Source organism: Heteronotia binoei, chromosome 21, assembly GCF_032191835.1.
Source record: "Heteronotia binoei isolate CCM8104 ecotype False Entrance Well chromosome 21, APGP_CSIRO_Hbin_v1, whole genome shotgun sequence".
NCBI lineage: Eukaryota > Metazoa > Chordata > Lepidosauria > Squamata > Gekkonidae > Heteronotia > Heteronotia binoei.
Genome location: NC_083243.1, coordinates 125361893 through 125386003, shown reverse-complemented (window position 1 = coordinate 125386003; position 24111 = coordinate 125361893). Strand labels below are relative to the sequence as shown.

Here is a 24111-nt window from a genome sequence, read left to right as displayed (position 1 = left end):
GAAAGAAAGAAAGAAAGAAAGAAAGAAAGAAAGAAAGAAAGAAAGAAAGAAGGAAAGAAGGAAAGAAGGAAAGAAAGAAAGAAAGAAAGAAAGAAAGAAAGAAAGAAAGAAAGAAAGAAAGAAAGAAAGAAAGAAAGAAAGAAAGAAAGAAAGAAAGAAAGAATCTTGGATGCTGTAGCATGTGACCTTGTAAGTCAATGAGTAGAAGCAAAGGGATGATAAACAGGAGAAATATATTTGAATCATATCCCAGGCAGATGAAGGAGTCACTGTTACAAAGCAAGCTTTCCATTTAGAGCTCTGCTATAAACAATCTGGATGGAAGAATAGAAAGATAGGGAGATAAAACTCAAACATCTCACTCCAGAGTTCTGTTGATTAAAACATCTGATTTTTTTTTTGCTTTCTGAGTGCAGTCCTGAATTGTACATATAAAGCCATAACTGACTTAATATAGATTTATAACTGCTTTGAAAGATGGAGATAGGAAACATTATGCACAACAATGAGTCAGACCAACTGCTTAGATGGAGATGCTTAACTGGAGACGAGGGCAAAGTGTGAAAGAAAACATATTTTTAGAAAGCTGTTTCCAGTGAAGGTAATATAATTTAATCTGAATTTTAAATATTATTTGTTACATTTTAATTTGTGCCTTGTCAGAAGCAATTGGTCATCTTTTCCTCAGATAGGCTTCAGCTTTATCATGGTACTTAACCCTTCTCTGCCTGGATTCAACCTCTGTTTATGGATGATGGAACATAAGCTATCTACCCACTACTGGCCTATAAGAATGTGCCTCTGTTGAGAAGTTTAGATGTGGAACTGCTCTGTGATGATTAAAATAATTACTTATAGATTTGACTCAGAGGGTTACTCTTGGAGACAGTTGTCAGCAGCTTGGGACTTGTCCTGTGGAGTTCCATAAGGCTTAGTTTTATCCTATATGCTGTTTAATCTTTATGTAAAACCCTTGAAAGATATTCTAGCCGGAGCTCTTCTGCATATTAGGCCACGCCCTCCCTGATGTAGCCAATCCTCCTGGAGCTTACAGTAGGCCCTGTACTAAGAGCCCTCTAAGCTCTTGGAGGATTGGCTACATCAGGGGGGCATGGCCTAATATGCAGAGGAGCTCCTGCTAGAAAAAGAGCCCTGGGTGTAAGCAATATGCTGATAACATCCAGTTCTACAATTCTTTGTCCAGACTGCCCAATAGGGCTGGGCATGAACTGAAGAAATGCTGTTCAGTTCATAGTTCATGGCCAAACCACAGACAAAACCACAAACCAAACAGGACCAGTTTGCTCTCTGATTAACTGGTTTGGTCTGCAAACCTAGCAAACCTTGTTTAAAAGAGAGCACCCAGTCTCTCCTGGATTGCTGGGCAATGGATGGGGGCTTCCTCACTGAAGCAGCACCCAACCCCAAACAGGCTGCTCCCTATTTTTCAGTTTTCTTGTGCAATCCCTTTAAACTTTACAGGGACTACACAAGAAAGCCTGAAATAGCTGAACAGTAGGAAGCACTCCCAGTCACTCAGATTTTTTTTAGCATTCTGCTCTGGTCAGGAACTGGCACAAACTGCATGAATTTCCTTAACAGTTCATGGAAATCTGTCACTGTGGACCCATCATGGACTTCAGTTCCCAAACCATTAACAAGGGTGGGGGGAATCACCATGGATTTTGCTTTGTGGTTAGATTTGTGCTCACCCCTACTGCCCAATGCTGCTGTAACTTTCCTGAACAAGTGTTTGGCCACTGTGGTCAAATGGTTGAGGGTGAACAAAGTGAATTTAAATCCTGACAAAACAAAGGAGATGCTGTTCATGAAAGCTGATGTCCTGGAGGACCAATGATGGAAGAAGCCACTAAGGGCACAGCCATACTAGACTTAATATTAACCAACAAGGAAGGGTTGGTAGATAGGATGAAGGTGGTGGGGACTTTAGGGGGAAGTGACCATGTGCTCCTAGAATTCCTCTTGCTGTGGGGGGGGGGGGGAGGACAAGGAGATTTGTAGCCAGACTTGTAGGTTAGATTTTCATAGGGCTAACTTTGATGAGCTCTGAGGCTTGATGAGGGTTGTTCCATGGGAGAGGGTGCTGGAAGGGAGAGTGAAGGGTGGGCACTTTTCAAGCATGAATTTTTGCAAGCTCAAGCCCTCACTATTCCAGTAAACATGCTAAGGGAATGGAAACAGAGAGCTCCAAAATAAGCTAAGGGAGAAAAAGGAAATGTTCAGGAAATGGAGAGAAGGAATGGCCTCTAAAGAAGATTATATGAGGGTTACTAGGTACTGCAGGTCGGCCATCAAAGAGGTCAAAGCTCAGTATGAGCTGGGTCTGGCTAGGAGGTCTCACTACAACAAGAAAAACTTCTTCAGATATATGAGAAGCAAGCACAAAGTAAAGGAGGCAATTGGACCACTCTTGGGAGTAAAAGGAAAAACTCTGACAGAGAACAGGGAAAAAGCAGACAGGCTAAATTACATTTTGGCCTTGGTTTTCTCCCTGAAAAGAATTTGAGCCCATCTAGAGTTGGTGGAAGACTTAACAGAATGCAGGAGAGGCTTGTTGACATGAACAGAGAAATTGTGAAGAGGCACCTGACTGCACTGGATGAGTATAAATCTCCTGGGCTGGATGGTGTGCACCCAAGAGTGCTCAAAGAATTTTCTAAAGAATTTGCAGAGCCTTTGTCCATCATCTTCAAGACCTCCTGAAGGACTGGGGATGTCCCACAAAATTGGAAGAGAGCAAACGTTATCCCAATCTTTAAAAAGGGGAAGAAGGATGAACCAGGAAACTACAAGCCGGTTAATCTGAATTCTGTTTCTGGAAAGACATTTGAGCAGATTTTAAAGGGATTGATCTGTGAGCATCTGAAGGATAACTTGGTGATTTGAGGAAGTCAGCATGGATTTGTATCCAACAGGTCTTGCCAGACCAACCTGGTTTCCTTCTTTTAATCAAGTAACAAGCTTACTGGATTGTGGGAACTCTGTTGATGTGGTTTACCTGGATTTCAGTAAAGTATTTGATAAGGTTCCCCATGACATTTTGATGGGCAAACTGGAAGACTGTGGACTGGACTGTAGGACAGTTTGGTGGATAGGAAAATGGTTAGAGGACCATACCCAAAGAGCAGTTGTCAATCGAGTTTTGTCAGATTGGAGAGAGGTGCCCAGTGGGGTACCACAGGGCTTTGTTTTGGGAACAGCTCTTTTCAACATTTTTATCAATGATCTGGATGAAAGGGTGGAAGGACTGTTCATAAAATGTGCTGATGATACCAAATTGGGAAGAGTAGCAAACACACAGGAGGACAGAGTTACAATTTAACAAGATCTGAATAATCTGGAGAAGTGGGCGGTTCTGAACAAGATGCAATTCAACAAAGATAAGTGCAAAGTCTTACATTTGGGCCACAAAAATGTGAAGCACAAATACTGGATGGAGGGTGCATTTTGGGGAAGTAGTGTGTGTGAAAAAGATGTCAGGTACTAGTGGACTGTAAACTAAATAAATATGAGCAGTCAGTGTGATGTGATGGCAAAAAAGACAAATTCAATTTTGGGTTGTATCAAAATGGCTATAGCATGAAAATCACAGGTCATAGCTCCACTGTATACTGCCTTGGTTAGGCCACACCTGGAATACTGTGTGCAGTTCTGGAGCCTCACTTCAAAAAAAGATGTGGACAGAATCAAGCAAGAGCAGAAGAGAGCAACAAGGATGATCAGGGGCCTGGAGGAAGAACCCTGTGAGAAAAGGCTGAGGGCCTTGGGAATGTTCAGTCTGGAGAACAGGAGATTGAGGAGTAAAATGATTGCTCTCTTTAAATATTTGAAAGGCTGTCATTTAGAGGAGGGCAAGGAGCTGCTCCATTTGGCAGCTGAGGATAGGACCCGAAGCAATGGGCTCAAATTACAAACAGAAAAGTACCGGCTGAATATTCGGGGGGGGGGGGGGAGGAATCATGATCAGAGTAGTTCAGAGGTGGAAATAGCTGCCTAGGAAAGTGGTGAGCTCCCCTTCATTGACAGTCTTCAAAATGTGGCTGGATGATTATTTGTCAGAGATGTTTTAGGCAGATCCTGCGTGGAGCAGGGGGTTGGACTGGATGGTCTGTATGGCCCCTTCCAACTCTATGATTCTATGACAATATGTTTTCCACAACTGATACAGCTCAGTTGACCATTGCTGACTCAGTTAAGAGTTTAAGGCAGGAGTTCCCAACATAGTAGCTGTGGGCACCTTTCTTTCCCCGCCCCCATCCCGTGTTCTTAGACCAAGGTCTTGAGCAATAAAACTGAAAGGAAAATTTAAATAAACCCCATGTCTGAAAACACTTCCTTTGATAATTCTCTGCTTCCAGAAATCAAGTGACTGAATAAGTAAGTCAGAGTCCTCTAAGAGGAATTGAACCTTTTGCTCTGATGTTGCCTGAGAAAACATAGTCCATGTATCAAGACAAGATGTAATCCATTTTAACTTTAAACTGGAGCTCCTAAGGGCATTTCAGTAGAATATGCGCAGGAGAGTCCACTGACTAGAGGGGAAAGAGACATAATCAATCTGAAAAGGGGATCCTTAGCAGACAACCCAACAATACCATTGAAAGGGGACAATTAAATAATGCATGCATAAAGGTCCTACATAACTGTGGGCTAACCAAGGATTCTAAATACGAAGGAAGTTTAACCTTAAAAGGTCCAAAGCAAGCAGAGAACATGTCTTCCTAGCATCAAAACTGGTATAGCTCTTATCTCTGGCATAAATCAATTTAGTCACATTTTTTACATTGATTAACTGAGGAAGAAAAAGACCATCCACCTTGATTTATGAGATCTTCCACCTTAAGATTTATGTTCATGAGCCAGGGAGCCTTATAAGAGTCACTGAAGGTTAAGCTCACCAAGCTACCCTCCAGGGCCTCCAAAAATAGGTGAAACAAAATATTAATGGTGTGAACCCAAACATGGGCTTCTATAGAGCTAAGACTGAATTCATAATGAAGGGCCAATTATAAAATGCACCAAGAGAACCCTCCAGTTGCCCAAAGGAATGAGGATTGTACTTTATAGAGTCATTTACAACCGAAACCCATATAGGGACACCATACACAAATTGTGACATTACCACTGAGTTAAAAACTGTAATAACTTATGGAATATACATTTGACAAAAAGAAGCACAAAACTGCCTTCATATAGTAATAGATTTCTGAGTGACCAGTTGTTTATGACATCTACAGGACAGCGTAGACTGAAATAAAACACCCGGACACCTAAAAGAAGAAACCTGGGAGATCATCTACCCATTAATTATCCATGGCTCTTTTTTGGTTAATGGGTGAGCTGCAAACTTTATAATTTTAGTTTTAATAAAATTGATGGGTAGTTTCTCTTGCAGACAATAGACTCGGAACAATTTCAATGCCTGAAGAAGGCTGATCCAGGTCTGGGAAAGTAAGACTGAATCATCTGCATATGATAACCACTGTTCCCTCTAAACTGAGTTAGCGTGAGCTAGCTCACAGTTTTTTAGCCTCCAGCTCACATATTTTTGTCTTAGCTCAGGAAGGACGGCTTCAGAGCAAACTAATTTATATAGCAGCTCACAACTTTAGTACCAGTAGCCAGGGCTTTTTTTTAGCTGGAATGCACAGGAATGCAGTTCTGGCTGGCTTGACATTAGGGGGTGTGACCTCCAATGTGCAAATGAGTTCCTGCTGGACTTTTTCTACAAAAAAGTTGTATTTGAAACAATAGCATGGCCTAATATGCAAATGAGTTCCTTCTGGGTTTTTTATACAAAAAAGCCCTGCCAGTAGCTCACAAAGTTTAAGTTTTGCTCACAAGATTCCACAGCTTAGAGGGAACATTGATAGTGACAAAGGTGCTGAGATGTCCAGTAATTTAGGTGAGGGCAGAGAGGGATCAGTTAAGAAACAAAACCGATGAATCAGACAAATACAGGCTAAATAAAGATGGTGCCAGAACTCCCCAGACAGCCAGGAAGGGAGCAGTTGAATGATCCTCACTATTATGCTGTACTTGTGCAGCAGAGTCAGTATACAGTTTTTAAATTAACCATAGCAATCTCTCGTCTATAGTAGTTTGTTTTAATTTAGCCCATAGACTACTTCTAGATATAGAATCAAATGCATATGAAAGGTCTATGAAAGCTGCATGCAAAAAGTCCTTCCTTAAAATGGCATACTTACTAATCAAACAGAATAGCACAACAATGATCAAGCATACTAGATCTCTTACAAAATCCCACTTGTTCTGAGCCAATGATTGGCAACAAGACTGCTCAACAAAAATGCTGTGTAGACCTTACCTACACCGGACAAGAAATTAATAGGTTAACAGTTTTAGGGCTGTCTCCAGCTTTATGGAGTACGACAATTATACTAGATGTGAGACTTTGCCACTCAGATAGACTTCCACTATGCAAACATAGGTGAAGCTTTATTGATATGTTACAAGTTCAGACCTTTTCCTTATGGAGGCCATGCCAGAAGTGAAAGTAAGAATCACAGACATAATTAAGTAGTTCGGGGAAGCTTGGGCTTTTCCTTCTAACACATAGTAGTTCAAAGGGAACACATCTCCTTATCTCTTGAAAAGTAAAGACTATTCCCAGCCTCTGTTTCCAGATGGCAGAGTGGAAGGAGGAGGAGGGCCCCCACATTCACAGGGAGCCACCATCATCTGAACTGTGAGAAACAAGATAACTACAGTAACAGATACACATAAAAACCAAGCATGGAGGAAGGCATGACAGAAGACATTGCATGAACCCTGACACTAGAATGATCTCAAACCCTTATCTTGTGTTTCCAAGAAAGAACCTTTTGCTAGATAAAGAGGACCAGATAGGTAGAGATTAGTTATTAGGAGCAAATTGTCACTTCCCCAAAACTCACCAACCCTAGCATTAAAATCCTCTCCTAAGAAAAATTTAGTTCTAGAAAATTTAATGGAACATCCTTCAAGTCGACAGTATTATTCTGACCAGTTAGACCAGAGAGCTTGTGTTGAATTAACTGGAGGAATTTAGATAGAGATAAATACAAAAAACATGGTGCCCATTGACACCTTCCCTGGTGCCTACCAGGTATTTTTAGAAAGTGGGCAGGGCCAGGTGGGGCTTTTACCCAGCAAGTATTCTAATTGGACATTGGAGATTTGATTAGTTGTGTGGACTTTTTAAAATGTTACTTTGGAAGCAACTGCCACCACTGCACAAGGATCTTTACTGTGTGACTGAAGGTAACTGAAGCAAACATTTTCCGGCAGCCATTTTGTGGCTGTTCCCACCATGCTGTTTCAAAATGTTAAAGGTGCCTGCAGGCTCAGGAAGTTTTGAGTTCCCTGGTCTAAGGGTAATATCTGACCCAGTATTATTGTGAAGCAAGTCAATTGAACTGCAAAAAAGGTTACTTTCATTTTCTGTACCTTTCTACTCTCATCTGGACAAACTGGCTATGTGAATCCATGCCACAGTATCCTCAAGTTTATACAATTATAGTAGACTTTATCTGGGCCTGCCCTCGGAGAAAACTCAGAAACTTTAGCTGATGCAGAACCCCACAGCTTAATTACTATCAGGAATTTGGTGGGGTATGCATTTTATGCCTTTTCTGAAGTCACTACATTTCTTATCAATCAGTTCCTGGGATCAATTCAAGGTACTGATTATTACCTAAACTAAGTATTTCATTGCATATTACCTGCATATCTAAAGGACTGCCTCTTCTGATATGCTGTGCTGCATTAACTTTGCTTATCTGAACAAATCTTTCTAAAGGTGATAGCCTGCAAATGGTAAGATAACCCGTTACATGTACCTAAGTATTTTCAGTTACAGCTTTCACACTGTAGTATGGCCTACCAGATGAAGGCTCCCACACTTTTATTGTTCCACAGAATGTATAAAACTGAATTGATAAGAAAGACATTTTAATAAGGGGGAAAGAGTTGTAGTAAAATGGAATTGTTCAGGAGAGCACTTTAATAAAAGGAATAGGAGTGTAGTTTACTGCACTGTAAATTATATGTATTATCCTATTTTATTGCATTGTTTTCTAATTTGTTCTTTTATTGCTTATGATATGTCTTATAGTAGGTTTTACCCCTGCATTGTTTTAAGTTTCTAATCTTTGTGAGTTTCAGCAAGAAAAGTGGATTATAAATAAAGTAAATAATATCATGTCATACCCATAGCATACATTTGAGCTGCGCTGGGAGGAATCACAGAGAGGTGAACTCAAGGCGAGAGCAGCAAGAGAGAGTTGTGATGTGGAAGGGCAGGATGCTCCCCCCCCCTCTAAATCACCAATGTCAGACTCCTCCTCTCCAAGGAGTGTGAGCAACTACTGGTATCTCTAAGTAGTGCTAACAATTCTTTTGCCTCTGTGAAGAGCCCCAGGAAATTACTTGTGCACTGCAGTTATGGAGCTCCAGCATATTCAGCCCAATGAAGGAGAGGATGTCAATACATTTATGTGTAGATTTTGGCAAGCCCATGCGAGTGAACAGTTTGCACAGCAAACTGCAGGTATTCACATGCAATCTTTAATAAAATCATAGTATTCAATTCAGTTTGAGTAGTACTGGCTGATATATAGCTATCACATTAACAATACTGAGGTGGGTGTGGTGGGGTGGATGGGGGGAATGAACTTCGCTTTTTCTTGTTGGGAGAATCTAAAAGAATAAGAACTGCTTTGTATTATTTCACAATCGAATTATATTCATTGTTGAAACATTTGTTGATATCTGCCCTGAGAAGAAGCTTTCTAGGTTTACAGCAGCTGGAGGTACAGGCTTATCAAGGTCCAAAAATAATAACAAAGAATACCCAACCAAAGTAAGACAAAACTATGAGCAACTTTTTTAAGGTCTTCAGAAGTCATCTTGTTTACTGCATCTTATGTAGAATGTTGTGCAGGTATGAATAGATAAAATGGTACTTAGCAGTTCCAGTATAAGGTTGCAAATGCAGGGATGTTGCAAATTTCACAGTGAACCTGTTTTGCTTTGAACATACTCTGTCTGCTGGTACTCACAATCAGACCATGAGACACTCCCCCAAAATATAAATAGCTACTCAGTGAAAATTGATCTCCAGTTCACTATTTCCCAGCCAGTCTGCAACCCAGACTTTTTTCTGGGGGGGATGCGTTTCTGATCCACTGCCCCAAGGAATGAAATCACATCCCTGCAAAGGCTGGGAGAGAGAGATGAGAAGCAAAAAAGCCAATCACTTCTGTTTCCTTTCCTCTGACCTGGGGGGTGAAGTAGGGAATGACTGGTTTCTTATTTCTCCCTTACAACCAAGGAGATGAAAAGCTGTTCACTCTCCCCGCCCCCCCCCACCGCACTCTCCAAACCAGAGGGTGAGAAAATGGATTGACTTAATACTTCCCCCTTGCAAGCAGGGAGATAAAGGAAGGGATCGCTTTTCTCTCTCCCCTCCCAGTCAGTTTGCAAGGGAGGTAAGAGAAGCAATCAACTTATTTTCTTCATGTTTGCAAAGGGGAGATGAGGAAGTCAATACTTTTCTCTGTCTTCCCAACATGGAGGGAAGAGAAATGATCTGCCTTTCATCTCCCCAACTTTGAGTGGGAAGGAAACCAATAGCTTCTGTTCCCTTGTGAAGTGTGGTGGGAGGGAGAGACAAGCACCCAGCTTGTTAACTTCTCACCCCAAGCCAGGTGGTGATGATTAGTAGATAACTAATGTTTTCTCCTTTCCAGCTGGGAGCAGGACAGGAGCAATCAGATTATGTTCTTCCTGCTAAGAATCTCCTGTGTGCTTGCAAAACAGAGACTAAGGGAGAACCTGAGTAGCTGTTATTTTCACCTCCTCCCAAGCTTCTTCCTGGATGCCTACAAAGTTCCTTATTAGTGCTGAACCCAGATGTGCAAACAATTAGCCCTTTCAACACTCAGCTCTCTGATCCCTACTGAGGGGAAACAGAATGAGGTCAGTATTCAAGTATCCTTCATATGGTTGCCCATTTCAAAAATGACTGTTTTATTTCTATATCAAAAATTCAAGAAGGGCCCTGATTATCATTTCCATTAACTATCAGGAATATTGTTATTGTATTGAAAAGACATGCCAGGATATCTGAATAATATTGATATCCTCCCCAAAGAGTTAAAAAACAAACAATACTCATGCCATTTCCTAAATTATTATGGGGAATGAAAACAATTGTATGCCTGAACTGAAAAGAGCCACTGTTTCATTGGGCAGTAGACAAGACCACGGCATCTTCCCATTGAAACAGTGGCCCTTTACATTCTAAAGGGTGTTTAAAGGGCTGATGCACCATTGAATATCTAGAGCGTACTTCCTTCTTCCTAACCACTTCTTCCTCCCAGATACAATCCCTGACTTTCAATATTTAACAAAAGCAAAATATTGAAATGGTGAATATCAGGGCTTTTTTTGTAGCAGGAACTCCTTTGCATATTAGGCCACGCACCCCTGATGTAACCAATCCTTCAAGGGCTTACAGGGTTCTTAGTACAGGGCCTAATGTCAGCTCCAGGAGGATTGGCTACATCAGGGGTGTGAGGCCTAATATGCAAAGGAGTTCTTGCTACAAAAAAAGCCCTGCTGAATATCCAGGAAGGCCTTTTGTGCTATCGGATATTGCCAATCTGATTTGGTACTGGAAATTTTGGGCATTATATCAGGTCATCAATATCTGATTGCACACCCTTAATCCTATGTATGCTTGTCTAAAAGTAAGCCCCCAGAACACAGCAGGATTTTGTTCTGAAAAGATATGCATAGAAGTGTGCAGGTAGTTCTGTAAAGATGCCAAAGTTTCCTTGTGACTAGCAATATTAACTAAGTATGTTTTGGTGCAGAAAATTATTAGGGTGATTTTTTTCTTTAGCAAAACTAAACATATCTCAAACTTATTAGTGCTCTGTGAATAGTTCGTGCAACAGTTCCTTTTAAAATGTTAAGTTATTTAAATTTGTTTAATTTATTTAAACTATTTATATTCAATCTTATCTCCACAAACTCAGAATAGTAAAAGTGTTCAGGGAACAATCATAAGCACCCAATATCAAAACATAACCAGTTTACAATTAATACACACCTTACAATTACAATTAATGCACACATTACAATTAATCTTACACACCTGCCTGTATGTGGCAAGAGAATGGCCTCAGAGAATGCCCATGACTTAATGTTCCCCATCTGTCAGTTTTAGGTGAGGGTACCAGCAGGAAAAGGCTGTCTGTAAAATATAACTGGCAGGCAGGCATATACTGAGAGATGCAGTTATACAGCTATAAGGGCCACAGAACATAAAAATAGTAAGCTCTTTGAATTGGGCCAAGAAACAGATAGGCAGCCAGTGCACTTGACATAGCATTGGTGTTGTATATGCCAAGCTGCTGACAACTGCATTTTACAACAATCAGTGTTTCCAAGACTTCTTCAAAGGCAGCCTCATGTACAATGAATTTCAATCTGGAGATTACAGTATGGATCAGCATGGCTAGATCAGCAGAGTTTAAATAAGGAGCCAGTTTATGAGCCAAATGTAATTAAGAAGACACTCCTAGCAGCAATACTTGCCTTGCTTATCCAAGAGCATCCCTGGGCTTTTAACCTGATCTACAAAGAAAGTTTAACCCCATTCTTCCAAAGAAAAACTGGATGTAAAAGTAATGAATAAGCCAATAGTAATTGCTTGCAATCATTTCCTCCTCCAGATTTCTCTTTTTCACAGGATGTTGACCCACTCAAAATGCCATGATTTTCACACCAAGAGAATCAAAATTTCACCACAAATGTGTTGGACAATCAAACTTAGTGTGTTTGAAAGCAATGATAAGAGATGAGCCAATCACGAAGCCTGTTCAGTTTGTGTTGAACAGCCACAAATAGGGCCATGCAGTTAGATGTTCCTGACCCTAAAAGTCGTTCAACTTGCTCAGCATTGAATTGGATCACTTATACTTGAGGGAGTCACTGGATGCACTGGTTGGCATAGCACAGCACTGCCTGATCACTAATGTTATCACTTGATGGAATTTCTCCAATGTCATGTTTGATAGAGCAGAAGAGTGCCTTGAAAAAGTGGTCTTGGAGGCAGAAATTGGACTGGTGGAATATGTTGAACAAACATCAATGGCTGACTCTCACACAAATGATATTTGTTCTTAAGTGATTTAAGGACTTTACTAGTCACTGTATTGACACATCTGCTGGAACTCCAGAGGAAGATGCTCCATTGTTAACCCAGGGACAGCCACTGTACAGCTTTCCCTACTTCCCTGCTGGGGCAGCTTTCCCCTAGAAAATGTAAAGCCAAGTTGAAAAAGTTGTGTGGGAGCAAGGCAATGTTTTGGGCTGTGTGGTTTTTAAAACTGTTTCTTAAAATTTCCAAATTTCTGCAAACCATGAACTTCATGTAAGCTTGTACAGAAATTTCCTGCTGTCTGCCCAGCTCCTTTAAAAAAAAACATATTATGAGCATCATATAATCTAAGGTTGATTTGGGAAATAAAGATATAAAAAGTGGGGACCCTTCAGGCCTGTAGCTATGAGGGGGCCCAGGCTGTTCTATTTTTTAAAAAACCCTTCCCTCTCTAGGACCCCTTGGTTGGCTATGGCATGTACCTCCCTCTCACACCAAGATAGAAGTCAAGAAATTTGGGCTCTGGGGCAGCACCAGCAATCTCTTGCTCTACTGCCGCCCCCACCCCTCCCTCCCCATTGCTTGAGTAAAGCCTGATCTCTACACTCACTGCAAGGCATATCTGTGGTGTAAGGGAGGGGGAGAGAGAGCAAGCAAGAGAGAGAAAGCAAGAGAGAGAGCGGCAGCGAGAGAGAGAGTGGCAGTGAGGGAGAGAGAGCGTATGGCAGCAAGAGAGACAGAGCATGCACAAGACAAGGGAGCGACAGTGAGGGGGAGAATGGCAAGAGCAAGAAAGTGACAGGGAGAGAGAGGGGGAGAGTGAGAGAGCAGCAGCAAGAAAGAGAATGGGAGAGTGACTGCAAGAGGAGAGGGGACAGCGAGGGGGAGAGAGAGCGTGCGACAGTGAAAGCGAGAGAGACAAGAGTGCAAAATGAGAGAGTGACAGCAAGGGGAAGAGCGGTAGTGAGAGAGGGGGGGCAGTAAGAGAGCAGCAGTGAGAGAAAAAGTAGGATAGGGACAGTGATGGGGAAGAACAAGAGAGCTACAGAGAAAGAGTGCAAGAGAAAGCTGGGGCAGGCAAGCTGGCTGCTGGAGGGAAGAAGCAGCCAAGCCCCATGGACCCTCCCCCACCACCAAATTTTTTTTCTCCTAGGCCTCTCCACCCAAAATTTTCTGGCTATGGGGCTGGGACTCATTCCCCTAACCTTTGGTTCCTCCCCTCTCTCCCTACTTCTCTCTCACACACTCTCTCTCCTGCCACCCTTTTCTTACTCTCTCTCTCCTCCATGCCTGTCATTCTTTTTTCTGCCTCCTTATCCCATTTTCTCTTTTTCTTCGCCTCCCTCCTGCTTCCTCCCTCCCTCACAACAGCAGCAGTGGCTCTCCAGGAATCACAAGAAACCTCCCTACTACAGAGATCAGTGCCCCTTAGGATTGCTAGCTTCAGGTTGGGCAATTCCTGGAGATTTGAGGGTGGAGCCTTGGGAGAGTCAGGTTTCGGAAGCGAAGCAACCTCAGCAGGGTATAATGCTACAGACTCCACCTTCCAAAGCAGCCATTTTCTCCAGAGGAACTAATCCCCACCTGGACGTTAGCAACCCTTATTCCCCTGGAGGAAATGGCTGCTGTTGAGAGTGCAATCTATGGTATTAAACTCTTCTGGCTCCACCTCCAAATGTCCAGGAATTTCCTAACCTGGAGTTGGCAACCCTATTGCCTTCCCACCCAACAGCCAACCTACATTTATCTGCTCCTCTGTCTTAAGCTTCCCCTCTCCCTCCCCCAGCAGCAGTGCCAGATTAAACCCTGTGGAGGCCCCTAGGCAGACAAAATCTTGGGGGGCCCTTCACAAATTATCTCAGAGTCGGAGCACCTGCCCCACCACCTGTGGCCCCTGCTGAAACCTGCAGGCACTTTCCGAAAAGCCACTTTGACAAAGTTGCAGGGGAGAGGCAGAGTGAGGCAAACTTGGCAACAATGCCAGCAGCAGCAGCACCAGGCAAGTTGGTTGAAGAATGGCTCAGTTGCTGGCCACTTGTGCAGGCTGGGAGGGCTGCAAGCAGGGGAAAAACCAGGGGGAGGGGAGCCAGCAAGGTGTGGGGGCCCATAGGCCTGTGCCTACTTGGCCTAATTGTTAATCCAGCCCTGCCCAGCAGTCCCTGTCTAGAAAAACTTTGGCCCAGTTGTTTGGTGCCACAGTTCCCTGCCTCATTCTCTCCTTAGCCATTCACCAACATACATTTAATCTGCCTCCCATATTCAGCTATATTTATTATTTATTTGCTTCATTTATACTGTGCCTTTTCCCACAGTGGAAAAGCAGCCTACATTCTTCTCCTCTGCTCCTTTTTATTCACACAACAACCCCATGAGGTAGATTAGGTTGAAAGTATGTGACTGATCCACAATCACCCAGTGAGCTTTCACAGCAAGAAGTGGATTTAAACCTTGGTCTTCCAGACCCTACTCTGAAGCTCTAACTGCTATACCACACTGGCTTTCATAAGGTGGCTATTGTTGGACAGTAGCAGGAAACCAGACTTCGGCTTGGTCCAGACCAACAGCTTCAGGCGCATGGGAGGTGTCCCAAACCAGGCTGGTTCAAAATGGAGTTGATTATTCCCAGTTAGACGCTCCTGTACAAGTCACCTGTATTCCATGCAGGGGGTGTTTTGTTGTGGTCAGACTGCCAGGGCTTTTTTTTTTTAGCAGGAACACACAGGAACGCAGTTCTGGCTGGCTTGGTGTCAGGGGCTGTGGCCTAATATGCAAATGAGTTCCTGCTGGGCTTTTTCTACAAAAAAGCCCTTTATGAAACAACGGTGACATCAGGGGGTGTTGCCTAATATGAAAATGAGTTCCTGCTGGGCTTTTTCTACAAAAAAAGATGTGCAGACTGCTGTTGTGAATCACCCCCTTAGCATAGTTTGGGGTTCTTTAAAAAAAAAGCCAGAAGTGGCCTGGCAGGTTCAGGCCACTAATCTGCCTTGCTTGCACACTCCCAGATTCAGATGCCTGGAAAGGCGAATTGTGCGTGGCAGGAGGATTTGCTACCACTTTCAAAGTGGTAGCTTTTTGAGCCGCCTCAGAGACTGGAGGACGGGGTGAGTATGGGAGGCAGATGTGCGTGTATGAACTTGATTTTTTAATCTGTTTGGGGTTTGTACCTGTGTTGGCTTAAACTGGACATCTGGATCCAGCCCATGTTGAGTCATGCAAGTTGAGTGGTATCAAGTTACTCAGAGGTTGCTGCCAGGCCTTGGGTCACCAATGAGAGCTGTCCCTCTGGAGAACATGGCTGCCCAACTGAGGCGTCTTGCTTCCCCAAATCCTATTGTCCTCAAACTATTATTATTATTATTATTATTATCCAACCGTCTTCATACTGTACCACAGACTCCAGGAATTTCTCAGCCTGGAGATGGCAATCCTAGTCAGGCCTGCTTCCACTATGCCCTTCCTCAATGGCTAAAATAGGCCTGGAAAGGGCTCTGCCTCCTCCCCCTGGCTTTTATCAACAAAAGCAAGCCTTGGAATGCTGTGATTGTCTAGCAATAGGCACTGAGGGAATCAACTGCTTAAAGCAGCAGATGCTCCCTTTATCATTTTGGATATGTGAAATCTAAAAAAAAAAAAAAAAAAGCCAAGTGCATTCTTTTTTTTGTTTAGATTTCACATTTCTCTGTAAACCTAGGGCCCTTTTCAAGTTTATAGAAATATCTGTCTTGCCCGTTCACTACTCCAGTCACCAATATAAGTATCCAGAGATACCCTAGGGATGCTGTGATGCTCAGCTTTAATCATGCCTTGCTCTTTAAGTTTTGTTACAGTTACAAGAAGGATAATAGCTGTACGTGCTTGTTAATGGAAGAAATAATCAACAAGTGGTATTTTATAAGAATGAGACCTTTACCTAGTAACTTGAAAAGGTTCTGTTTGTTATACCATTAGCTTTGTTAAATCATATGGGGAGATAACAAATAAAAATGGCAGGCAGAAGGCCTGGATGTTGGCAACCATGGACCTGGGTGATTTAATACACCTGACTTGCATGACTGAACTAAGCCTAACTGCTTGTTACTGTTCACCAGTTGCCACCTTATGAAAGCCAGTGTGGTGTAGCGGTTAGAGCTTAGCATACAGTCTGGGTGACCCATGTCTGAATTCCCATCTTGTTGTGTTAGGCTTCCAAAGATTGCCAAAATGGTTCCCACAAAAAAACTTTGTTCACTAAAGTAGTAAAGGGAAAAAAAATGTTTTCAAAGCTTTAGGCTGTCCACCCCAGTGTCTCTCTCTTTGCATCTCATATGAATTCATTCCACACTGAGAACCCTGCCCCTGCTATTTTGTTTGCATACAGTACTGCAATCCTTGCTGCTGTTTGCCTCCTCCCTGTTCCCCTTTTCAAGTCAATACCAGCAGGGAACTGAACCTTGTGTGGTTCCTTTTCAACTTCCCCCCATTGTTTTAATTTTTTAAATCAGCAATCTAAGACTAGTGATAGTCTCATATTGCTAGACTCATGCTGCTTGTAAAAAAAATAGAAATTTTAACATGAGAAAATGGAGCTTGGGAGGATGTTGGAAAGTGCAGAGCAGATGGAATGACCTCAATGTGGATGGGGAGTGACCTTCAAGAGGTGGCAAAAGGCAGGGGAATTCAAGGGAATCCAAATGCTTTTGAAGTACCTTCAGCTTAGAAGTTAAGCAGGGGGGAAATTGGCACAAAAGCACTTTCAGAAAACCCAGAGAAACAGTGACCAGAAAGTGGACTGAGCGCTGAAGGGAGGAATATCAATGAATGACAAAAGAAAACCCAACAGATGTGCACAGCTAAAGTGAAGGAAAACACCCATACATAATAGGCCTAAGTACCCTGATATTTGGTGAAAAAAATATGTTCAGGAAAATCTGATATTTTTTGTGCATAGAAAATAATAATAATAATAATAATAATAATAATAATAATAATAATAATAATAATAATAATAATAATAATAATAATAATAATAATAATAATAATAATATAACTTTATTTTTATATCCCGCCCTCCCCCGCCGAAGCGGGGGACATCTGACCCAATCTTAATGAAAATGGAAATTGAACCCAATGAATCTTCAAAAGATGATAACAGCATTTCCAGGTATTCTTTAAACTGATACTTTCTTAAATTATGACAGAAAATTGAAACAAACTTTATACTGTATACACCTTGCCACATACACCTTTCAAACAAGTTTCAAACAACTGCTGCCAGTTCAAACTAATTACTAGTGGTTAACACCAATATTTACATGAACATCAAAGGACAGGTTTTTATTAGAACACAGAATTTATTTATGACAGATTTATATGACTTTTTACTCATTTAAGTTTCTGCTGAGCAAAGCAGTTATACAGCAAGGTCAGGGAGAAGGCTTAGTGGAACTCAATTGGATTGCTAGAGAATGTGCACAAATGAAAAGCCAGTTATGTTGTATTGCATGGTTAGGAAGGAATAAGTTGAAGCATGCTGCCACACAGCCAGGTTGATCAGCAGTTGAACCAATATTGGAAATATCAGCTCCCTGTTTGTGACCAGAGAACAGGATGTGAGCCAAAATGAGGAGCATTCAAGCATCTCTAACCAAAATGAGAATTTAGGTAGCATAGTGTAGTGGTTAGAAAGTTGGTCTAGGATCTGGGAGACCTGGGTTCAAATTACCACTCTTCTACAGAAACTTGATGTGCAGCATACTGTAGTGTTTAGACCAAAAGTGTTAAACTTAGCCTGTGGGCCAGAACCAGCCTGTCAACAGTTTTAATTAGGCCCATGGCTCTCTTTCCCCCACTCCCTCCATTGTTTGACCTTACCCTTCAAGACTGAGCTGCAGGAAGCAGAAGACAGGGCTGCCTTCATCATCACTGACTTCTCCCCTGGGCTCCATTGAAATACAGAAAAAGTTGCAAAGAAAATGTGTAGTGGATTTTCCATTCTCAGAATAGCCTTCTGTGCCCAGAGACCTTAATGGAAAACCCATTCCACATTTTCTTGCAACCTTTTGTATGTAATGGAACAGTCTGCTCCATCCCTCCCCATGTCTGTATGATTTAATTTGGTTCTATTGGGTGGAACATTTATTTCAGTTTCTAGTTTTGTCTGTTTAGTCCAAAAACCAACAGCTTCAGCTGTCTTCTTGCAAATTGTTGATGTTTTGAGCCAGCTTGTCTCTGCTGAATGGATCTGAGAATGGGTGCCTGAATGAGTACTATAACCTAGGAAGCCACAGTCAAAGCCAAAAAGGAACATTACACCTGGAAAGCCACAGTCATTCTGAGTAGATGCTTCCTTTGCCCAGCCATTTCATGTTTTCTTAGGCTCAGAGCATTTTATATTTTTTTAGTTTCTATTCTCAGTTTCTGTTGTGATGTGATGAGGACCCAGATGGTGGTCTGCATGAATGAGCTGCCTCATCATGCTGGCTAGAGTGTTAGGCTGGACCGGGGAGTACCATGGGAGTACTTGTACTATGAGAGCTAGGGGGTAACCTTGGGACAGATGCATTCCTTTGGCCTGTCTGACTTCCTGGTGTTGTTGTACTTATGGAGCAGAGGGGAGGGGAATGACTCAACCAAGGAGGGGTCACTAATGCAATGAGTGCATACCCCATGGCAGGGAGTGGATTCAGTGTATTCATTGAGAGCTTGCCCATGGAATATGCTGACATGTGGGGAAAGCAGATAACTTTGACCATGTGCCTGTCATTGGCCTGGGTTTCTGTCGGGGGGCAGATGGGAGAAGCAATTGGACTCTCTGGAGCTGCCTGTCTCTACCCCAACTGTCACGTGTGATGGCACCTGCCGCAGGACTGGCCAATCCCATTGGCTCAAAGTGCCCGTCCCCTCCTGCTGCCTCCATATCGACAGTACACCAGGAGGCTACACTACAGCAGAATCTCCATGACAATGGCCTCGCAAGCAGCCAGCTATGCTATCTCCCCCCCTCCACCCTAGTGTAACTTGGCCCTCAGGGAGCCAACTAGCAGCACCTGAGTTCCATAGCAGCTGGGTGCTCCAATGTAGGTGTAACTCAGGATTGCTCTTGAAATGAATGAAATAGATATCCTGTTGTTTTCTAAAACACTGTTGTTGTTGTTGTTGTTGTTGTTGTTATTGTTGTTCAGTCACACAGTCGAGTCTGACTCTTTGCGACCCCATGGATCAAGTCACGCCAGGCATAGACTTTGATTACTGTGATATTAAATGGTTTGCCTTGGATACGTGTCAAGTCTGCTTTATGTCTTATTAGTCTAGTCCCAAACTTTGGTTCAGGAAAGGACTCCTGGGTAAAAACCATACTGTATTCAGATGCTGCTAGCTCCAGCTCTCCGTTCCCCCCTCCCTTCCTTTGTTAAGTAGCCATGCTTTGCAACTTGAATATGGGAACAAGATTACTGTGCCTTCTCAGAGATAATCGGTGCTAAGGAAGTGCCCAAGGCCAGCCAGGCCTGAGAACGATAAAGTAACAACAATGTGTGAATGTGCCCCGCATAGAGTGCCCCACCCTAAGGAATTCGTTTGATTTGTACCTTAAATGTTTGCTCTTTGTATATGCTCGCCAGTCTCTCAATCTTTGTCTACAAGTCCTGCAACATGTTACAATAAACTAGAAACTTTTATCAAGGTCTCGTTATTGAAACATCAGACTTGACAATACGGACCGAGATCCTTCTGTCATTTTTGAGATTGTATCCCATTACTGCCTTCCTCACTGTCTTGTTAACTATAAAGGCCACACCATTTCTTCTATGGGACTCTTGCCCACAGTAATAAATGTAGAGATCCTCTGAGTTAAATTTGCCCATTTCTGTCCATTTTAATTCACTGAGTCCCAAGATATCGATGTTCAGTCTTGTCATCTCTTCTTTGACTACATCCAGCTTACCTTGATTCATAGATCTTACATTCCACATTCCAATGCAGTATTGTACTTTGCAGCATTGGACTTTCCTCTCACCATCAGACACATCCACAGCTGAGCGTCCTTTTGGCTTTGGCCCAGCTGCTTCACTCTTTCTGTGGTTACTTGGACTTGCCCTCCGCTCTTCCCCAGTAGCATATTGGGCACCTTTCGACCTGAGGGACTTATCTTCCAGTGCCATATCTTTTAGCCTTTTGTTACTGTCCATGGGGTTTTCTTGGCAAGGATACTCGAGTGGGTTGCCATTTCCTTCTCCAGTGGATCGCATTTTGTCTGGGTTCCACTGTGGGCTATGCCATCTTGGGTGGCCCTGCATGGCATAGCCCACAGCCTCACTGGACCACGCAAGCCCTCTTGCCATGTCAAGGCAGCCATCCATGAGAAGGCTCTAAAACACTACTTAGGGCTATATTTCAGATCATCTGAAAGCCAACTCAACTGGTTACTTATTGGTGACAGTGTAAACCTGAGGAATCCTTGCTCCCCAAGTGAGTGGAGTGTCTATCATCAAGGTGACCAACTAATAACCTTTTTTTCTGAAGTCATTTAAGACAGCACCTCTATTTACTACAAGGTGCAGTTTTCTCCATAGATACTGAATTCAGACTAGGTTACCAATGGCCCTTTAAAGAGCTTATTGATTTAGCTTGCACCTGAACTATACCTTGCTATTCTTCAGGGAATTACAGTTTAAGAAGAACAGCTATAAAAAGACAGGTCTGCTCTTTGAAATGATTCTGTTATACTTCTTTTTAGCTCAGAAATGTAAGTATAAGAAGCAGACACAAATAAAATAAAACTACCCTTCATTATCACCAAAGGTCTTATATTACAGGATACGACAAAAGATTTCTTGTTACTTATCCCATCACCATTTGTCTGTCCTTTTTCTGTGATGTTTGCAGAATTTTTCACTGAGTGAATACCTTGTGATATTGATTGGTTCATAAAGCATTCAGATTTTTTCTAAATAAGCACTCAGCCTTAATTGATCCACAGAAGTTAGGTATTCTACAATTCTATTTTCTAATGAAAATGTACATATTTACTATTGTGGAGAAGAATCCAAGGTAAGTATTATTTTAAAAAATCTGTGAAACAAAGTTACAAACAGATGAATAAGAGAAGATGCAAAGGCACATCGCGTTGCTTAGCAAAAACTGCTTTTGAATGGAGAGTGTGGCTGAACAGTCCTTTTCTTACCTACAAGCTCTATTCCACTGTGACTTCCAAGGTGTCTGGGCCCCAATGGCTGCCCAAAGTCCGCACCTGGTTTTCCCAACACCTGGAGGGTTTTTCTCTGTGTTAAGCTTCTGCCACCACCTGGCCTTCGTAGAAGTTGTCCAATGAGAAGGCCAGGGCTCCCATCATCCTTGCCCTGTTCTGAAGCCTCACTCTTTTGTGTTTCCTGTTACTCTGTGTCTGGTTACCACAGGGACAGCTTACTGCCTTATGCACCATTAAGGGAATAGCAGTTCACTGAGTGCTCACCCCTTTTTAAAAACAGCATGCCAAGAATGATAGAAATCTACGGTACTACAGAGAACTACTACCAGCATAAACCATTTATTAATTATTTGGGGTTGGACTAGATGACTCTGGAGATCCCTCCCAACACTTATGATTCTATGAAAAAGATAATGTCCACATATTAAAATGAAAATGTGCATATTCTCAGCTCAGCACCAGATTGAGGAAGGGATCCAAACAAAGAGAGTAAAATGTGACTCCTCTGACTCTTCCACCATACATGCCCTGGTGGATCTTAGAATAAGGCAGATGCCTTAGCTTAAAAGGTACAGGGCTCTCATTACCTTGAAACCTCTGGTCAGGTCTGTCAGCACATGACAATGTCTGCCTCCTACAGACCTCAGGTAAGAGTTCTGTCTGCCTTGGTGGAATCAGCACAAGAAAGACCCGCCTTGTCACGCCCAAGAATTTTACCATCTCTATTTCTTTTCCCACCAGGTCAAAGAAGCTTCTTCTGAAGTTTTGAGGAAATTTCTGGTGCTTTAAGTGCTCCAAATTTCTGTTCATTAGTCAAAATCACCTGTCTAGCTGGAGGGGGAATGTGAGTGTTACAACTATTTCATTGTATCTGGCCACCTAGATAAGGTCAGCAATGAGTCAAACACCTGACACATTCTGGGGAACATAAAAACTTGTTAATGGATTTGTGTTACTGTGTGTGGGTGGGGGGGAGGGTTAAAATTATTATTTGGTCTTGACTACAGTGGCTGCTTCCAACATAGATATACAGATTTTTCAAATCTAGCCTGCTCAAGGTTGACTCAACTCCAAGGTCAGTAAAATGAGAACCCAGCTTGCTGGGGGTAAAGTGTAGATGACTGGGGAAGGCAATGGCAAACCATCTGGTAAAAAAGTCTGCCCTGAAAATGTCATGATATGATGTCACCCCAGAGTCAGAAATGACTGGTCCTTGCAGTCATTTTTTTTTTAAGTAAAGCATGATTACATTATTTTATTGTATCACATTTTGGCACCAATAGTATCTCGTGCCATACAGTTAACAAGACATAACCCTTATTTCCCTGGTAAACTCAGTTACAAAAAGAGATTTCACTTGATTCTTGATAATTGTGCAGTGTGAGAAACAGTTCATTCCTACTGTGAGAGAGCAAAGGCAACAAACAAAAAATAACACATTTCCTCATTAATAGGACTTATCAAAGAAATCTCTCTCACACTTGTTCTTTCAGCATTACCCATTACTTCATTTGCATCTACATAAGTACTAAATAGCTTCCAGGGAGATACTTAACATTCTGTGGGGAAAGCCATAGAAATTGCCAGTCAAGGTTATGGCAGTGTCAATTAACTGTTAATATCTTAAATATACCCTGAATAGTGCCTGTAGTATGTTGTGCTGCATTTATTGAGAAATACATTGGGAAGTTATAAGCAAATCATAGTGTTCACATGGGAATATTTTAAATTGCTGAAATAAAACTACAATACAATGGAATGATTGTGCTAATTTTCACTATAACCTTTTGATTGTGGACATCATAACCAAAGTCTTATGAAGGGTGTATTTCAGACAAAGCCACAGAATCACATTTCTTATGTAACTTCAGTTACATTATGGTCTGATCATTTGAAATTTTTAATATCTCTTGTTATACAGTGGAACAAACAATGTTTATAAATATGGAGAGAAGTCATTTATCACACCATAGTCAGTGTATGCAATAGAACAAAATAGGAGTCAATTGCACCTTTAAGACCAACTTAGTTTTATTCAAAATGTAAGCTTTCATGTGCATGTATAGCGGTGGATCGATAAGAACAAGAATCAATACCAATACCTAATCAATATGTATGGCTTGGCGATGCTAGAATTAAATAACAGTGCTTTTAGAAAATAATCTTTTGGAGCAGTTTAAACAAAGGAGTGTTAGCTTGCAAAAGGGAACTATGCCAGGTCATTGACCTTGTCAAAACCACAAGCTGAAAACATAGAACAGAGCCTAAGAAGAAGCAAGACAGGTGCAGGAGATGGAGCAAGAAATCGTGGGCGTGTGGGTGGAATGTTTCTAGAGAAAGAGGAACTAGGATTTACAGAAGCCCTAAGAAGGGTCCCAAGAAGAACCCAGGAGGTTGAGAAACAACCCGAAATGTGGTGAAAGTGTGACGTAGGCACCTTCCCACAAGAAGGAGAACATGAGTGTTTTAAGGTAGTGCGTGGGTGGAGGCCCCCTATAAGGGATGGCAGGTAACTGTGATCATTGCTCAGACCCTCGGGTCTGGAGCCCGTGTGTAGAGCGCTTATGCACGTTAAATAAAGAAGCTGTTTTCCTGACCTTGCCTCAGACCTCGTTTGTGAGTATGATTTACTATTAATTGGACAACACAGGACTTTTCCTGCTACACATGCACGCATCTTCAGACGAGAGAAGTGTGCATGCACACGAAAGCTTATGTTCTGAATAAAACT

At 42.1% G+C, this 24111-nt stretch overlaps 1 protein-coding gene across 3 annotated transcripts in view; it reads right to left on the bottom strand.

Annotated features, from left to right (window-relative positions):
• The window catches only part of LUZP2 (leucine zipper protein 2), a 783128-nt gene that overhangs the window by 472273 nt on the left and 286744 nt on the right, over positions 1-24111 (bottom strand). The gene's annotated exons all lie outside the window — the stretch shown is intronic.